At 35.5% G+C, this 5,822-nt stretch overlaps 1 non-coding gene across 1 annotated transcript; it reads right to left on the bottom strand.

Annotated features, from left to right (window-relative positions):
- Nucleotides 1-63, bottom strand: LOC126002419 (U7 small nuclear RNA). The gene has a single exon (XR_007493130.1). It is a non-coding gene; the product is annotated as a U7 small nuclear RNA (small nuclear RNA).
- Between the last annotated feature and the right edge of the window lie 5,759 nt (nt 64-5,822).

Here is a 5,822-nt window from a genome sequence, read left to right as displayed (position 1 = left end):
GTGGGGCTTCAGGTGGAGACCAGAAGGCCTGCTGGACAAATTCTAAAAGAGCTGTAAACACTTGGATTTTTCTAATGACAATATGTGAGTCATATTTTGACTGACTTTGTAGTAAGGGTCTGGGTTCTGGTCTGAGCCTCAGTGATTTTTCTCCCCCATTTCTTCTAAACCACACTGTCTTCATCTTTGAAGACAAAAACTCTCCCCCACAGTTATGGTGAGGATTCCAAGAATTAACATATGTCTAAGGGCTCTGAGTTTAAGCAAATAGAAGGCATTGTTCTCATTCACACACAAGCTATATGCGATCTGCATTTAAACAAGGAAGCTCTTTATGAAAGTTGTATTAAGCTGTGAGCTGCTTTGATTTTGCAAGCTCTGTTAGTGTGTTCAGGATTCTTTAGACAAATCTCTAAAACCAGCTTTTGTAGAATTCAACAACTTTGCAATTTGTCATATCTTTGTGGTAAATTTTTTCTTTTTGTTTTGTTTTCAGTTTGCTTATTTGTTTATTGTTTGTCCCACACCTGCTTTCCCAGTGGTGCTCAGGGCTTAATCCTGGCTCTGTGCTCAGGAATCACTCCTGGTGGGTCCAGGAGACCATGTGGAATGTCAGGGATTGAACATAGGTTGATTGCATGTGAATCATGCAATCAGTTGAACCTAGGTTGATTGCAAGCATCCTGCCCATTGTACTATCACTCCAACCCCCTTGTGACAAATTTCTATTACAGATCATTCTCTCTTCTATAATGTATCTTTAAAGAGACAAATTCCTTTTAATTTTTTATTTTCTTTTATTTTCTGAGTTAGCTTTTAATATATATATATTATTTAGATACACATATTATTTATATATTTCCCCTCTCTGTACAACTATCCTCATCCTCAGTCTCACCTCCAGGTTCTCCCTGTAGTTTCTCTTCAGTGGAATACTTGGGACTTTCCCAGTGCCCTTATCCATGGTGAGCTCATCAGTTGTTGCATCAACAGACCACCACTTTCCTATGGGAAGTATTTTAAGCATGCAGAACCCTCAAAGATTAAAAAAAAATGCTTTGGTATTTACATAAGAGGCCTTCTAGTAGTTGTGAAAAGGAGGAAGGACTCTTCTCAGCACTTGCCACAGAACAAGTTGTCACACATAATTGTAGAATTAAGAGCAACTTTCATTATTAAAATCTGTAAAACCTTCCACCTACCACAGTTCCCAAGAATGATTACTTTTAAAAATGGAAGGATTGAAAAGGTTGTAAAGACAGCAAGGAAAGTAGGGTATACACATTCATACAAGAAAGGATTCTTTGTTTTAACAAAGTAAACACCATATCTACTTAGGCTTCCAAATAATTAGGTTTGGTTTCCAAATTTCTTTATTATTAGTTGTAAATAAAACCAGATATTAAAAAGAAGTCCATTGCAAAAACACTCAGCACAGAGAAAAAGTAAGCTTCCCTCCCCCAAGAACTACTATTGTTGCCAATTGCTTGGATATAATTACCAAAATACCTCATTTAAGGAGACCAAGAAAAGCTGGGCCCTTCCTTGATTTAAAATTGAGTCATAAAACCAGAGAACTAAAATATATCTTATTGTCCATCTCAATGCTAATTTATAGACTTTTGAATTATGCTTCTCTTCTTTTATAATAGAAAAGGAAAACATGAAAAGTGATTTTCCCTTGTTGGCAAAACTAAGCACATGTTCAGGAAGAAACCAGATCACACAGGAAAACTTCCTTCTGAGCATAAATGGTGTGAGAAAAAACTGAGTTTACCTAGGTTGTCATGAAACCCACATCGCTGTCAGTCTCAACCTAAAATACTCTCAGATTTATATGTTCTAGGTGGCCTAGGGCTACAGAAGGAAGTGATGTCTAAATATCAAGTGAAATAAATTGATGTGGACTAAGAAAATTTGATCTAGGGAACTGTGCAACTTTTTAACAGCATCATCTATTCTATATCATATAGCACCATTAATCAATTTGTCTTCGAGACTAGTCTATCATTTTTAAGCTCTCTATTTACAGCATAGTTAATAGATCCACTTTTAATAACTTTTCAAATTCTTCAATGTAATATGTGAATTCAATGGCAAATGGTCAAAGTCTTAACTAATTGAGATTTAGCATTGCCCAGTTCATCTGATTCAGTCTTGGTTAACTTTTCCAATACTATTCATTGTTTTTAGAGCTGAAAGGGTTTTTTTTTTAATTTCATGTAATAGCACTCATTTTTTTCCACCAAAAATGTTTCACTAAGCCAAATCAAAAAACTTATTTAGTGTCTGAAATTTATAAAATAACAGATTCATATCTGGTCTTAACAGATATGGCTCAAGAAAAGAGGAAATTTCTTTTCCCTCATGATGAGAACACCATTACCATTGATGTTCATAATACAGGTAAAAGTAACCTTCTACTTCTTTCTGCTCCATTTACATCTTACTTACACAGTATTCCCTTGCACCTACTAACCTTAATTCCTCTCTCTTAGCCAGCTTGATTCTAGCTCCCTATTCTTAAAAATTAACTTGACTTCAGCATACTGGAAGTTAGAAATGAGTAAAAATAGCTTGATTAAATTAGATCACTCATATGTGGAAGACTTTTAGTGTTTCCAAAGATATGCAACTTTAGAAGTATTTTTGAAGAGCAGGGCTTAAGGTGTTTTACCTTACACATAGTAGACCCTAGTTTGACTCCCAAGCACCATGTGGGAAGCCCCACATCAGCACATGAGCACAAAGCTGGGTGATCTTTGAACATCAATGTGTGTAATCCAAAAACCCTACCCACTCACTTAAAGTTATTTTTGGAAGCTCAAAGAAACACATTCATAATAAAATTTTGGATTATATAAAGAGCTATCAGTGAGATTCCTGCTTAGGATACTTCTTCCATACTATGGGAGACTTCCTGCTCTTTCCCCTTCCTTCTATCCATCCAAACAAAGTTTTTTCTGAAGTCAGACATTCAAAAAAGTGATTAGAGAGTTAATTCTAATGTGTAGTACAAACAACATATTGAGGAAGAAAAAATTCTAGTTCAGTTCAGTATTGTTCTGTGTCTTGCCATTTTCTTTCATTCTCTTCTCCAAAACTATAAATTTTTTTTTGAAGTTGGGTTGCTTTTCATGACTCCCCTACCAATAGCATAAAATGTCTCTAGGCTTATAATAGTGCAAGGCTATTGCATGAATATATCATTTGTAAATTAGGAATTAAATATCACTCTGGTGACACTGATGTGGAGTTGCAGAATTTAAAATTTTTATGACACTATGCTTGGAACTTTACTCTGTCACCTGTACACTAGCTTTGATCTATGGTTTTAGTAACTAAAGAACTTCAGCTGGTGAGCTGGAGTTATAGTACAGTGGGTAGGTTTTTTTTTTTTTTACATGGTTAACAGAGTCCCTACTATCCCATATGGTTCCAGGAGTGAACCTGTGTGGAGAGCCAGAAGTAACCTCTAAACATTTCTGACTGTGGCCCCACACAAACAAGACAAAACAAAACAAACAAACAAACAAACAAAAAACAAATTTTATTCGGAGTCCCATTTTCTAAAAATAAAGTTGTATGCTGTAATATCTCTAATAGTTATGTAGTTTCATTTTCTCTTACATTTTTAAAAGCAGGGTAAATATTAACTACTAACATAAGATTTGGTGACCTTTAACCAGCTACTAAAAGATGGAAGAAACATTTCTCAGAAAAATAGCAATCTGAAGTTCTCATTTATTCCCTTTCATCTTTCTGGGTCTTCCATTTTTCTAAAGGAATGTCTTTTGATTTTCTAATTATTTTATGCCTTAAACTGCTTCAACTTTTAAATACATCAGATAGATATAACATACACTAAAACCCTTATATAAATTCTTGAAAAATAAATGAAGTTCAAATAAAGCTTATAAAAATGCATTGATTTATATCTTTCTGCAATATTTAACATGTCTTTGCACATTTTTCCAGTATTCTAGCTCCTCAATTTCCAGAAACAAATTTTAAGAATCTTTAGTGTTTCAATTGTCCATAACAGAGATACAGAACTGAGCAACAATTTACAATGACAACCTCTCACTAGTAGGTGGGTCATCCTAATAAAGGGCTTTATTATCTTATTTTTGAAGAGATAGAAATCTGATTTTTTTTTTTGGCGGGAGTGGGGGAGGTCACACCCAACAGTGCTCGAGTTACTCCTAGCTCTGTGCTCAGAAGTCGCTCCTTGCAGAGTCAGGGGACCATATAGGATGCTGGGATTCAAACTGGGTCAGTCCAGTGTTGGCCGCGTGCAAGGCAAACACCTTACCACTGTGCTATCACCCCGGTCCAGGAATCTGATTTTTATAATGTGAGTGTAAATATTATCTTAAAAAAGTTCATGCTCTTAAAATATAGAGTAGGGCCGGAAAGATGGTGCAGTAGTAGGGCATTTGCCTTACAAGCAGCTGACCTAAGGACAGACCCCATGGTCCCATATGGTCCCCCAAGCCAGGAGCAATTTCTGAGCACAGTGCTAGGAGTAACCCCTGAACGTCACTGGGTGTGTCCCCCCAAAAAATATATAGAGAATAGGTAGTGTGTAAAGGACACAAAGGCCTCTTGAAGGAATAATAATAATAAATATGAAATGGTAGTAATAAAGAGAAAGATAATAATTCTAAGCATAAAAACAGTATTTGTCCCCTCAGCTCTGCTGGGTGTGAACCACCCCCCCCAAAAAAAAACAAACAGTATGTGCAAGGAAGGGCTCTGAAGTAGAATGGTGTATGAAAATTAGGAGACCTCATAGAGGTCCTTACCTTTAACCAGTCACAGACCACAAAGACTTGTAGCAAATCAGCCTCTTTTAAGAACAGCTGTCATAAGGAAGCAAAATGTCCTTATAAACATAATATACATACATAAAGTAGTGTGAAGAAGCAGTGTTAGAAATGGCCTAGCCTTTATCTTGATAGGTTTTGAGTTTAAAACTATTTCAACTTCTTCTTGATATCTAAATAGGGCAAGTCTATAACTACCTCTAAATTCCATTTTCCTTATATCCAAAGCACTCCTATCTACTTATGTTTCTCACCGGAAGAATAAAGGAGTACATAAATATTACATTTATAATTAGTCTACATAAGGAAATAAATCTTTCTACTTTGGTGACTCTTTTTTATTTGAAAATGTACGGGGATAAAAAGAAAGAGGAAATTAGTATGTTTTGAATTTCTGATATAATCTGTGTCTTAGAAGACAAGTAATATTTATGTACACAGTTGCAATAAGATTTATGTCTATTAACAGATATTGTAGGTGAGGTAATATGGTTGCAATAGTGTCTTTATGCTTTTAGTAAAATTATTGCACCTTTGCCAACAACAAAGTGACAAAAACCCTCCCACCACTGCCTTTGTGTTTCTTTTAATCCACCTTTTCTCTGTTCCTCATAACTTCCTTTTGCCCTGTTCCTTCCTTAACCCTCTTTGTAATTTCAGGTCTAGAGTCAAAGTCCAAGAGTTTGTTATCATTAGGCACTGTCTATTCCCTTACTCTGATTCTTGACATACCATAGGGTGAGATCGCTTGGCATTTGTCCTTTGCCCTTTCATTTCTTTCACTTAACTTGTTATCTTCTAACTTCATTCGTGTTGCAGCAAAAAAACAAAAACAAAAAAACCCCATTGCTTTCTTAGTTGAGTATTAGCCTTTGGTGTTTTTATCACAGCTTCTTTGCCTTTCATGTTATTGGACATTTGAGGGTTTTTCCTATATCCTGACTATTGTATTTAGCATTGCAATGACCACAGATGTACAAAAACTTTTCAACT

This window comes from Suncus etruscus, chromosome 2 (assembly GCF_024139225.1).
Source record: "Suncus etruscus isolate mSunEtr1 chromosome 2, mSunEtr1.pri.cur, whole genome shotgun sequence".
Taxonomy (NCBI): domain Eukaryota; kingdom Metazoa; phylum Chordata; class Mammalia; order Eulipotyphla; family Soricidae; genus Suncus; species Suncus etruscus.
The sequence above is the reverse complement of the archived record's forward strand: the minus strand, read 5'-3'. Positions and strand labels throughout refer to the sequence as shown.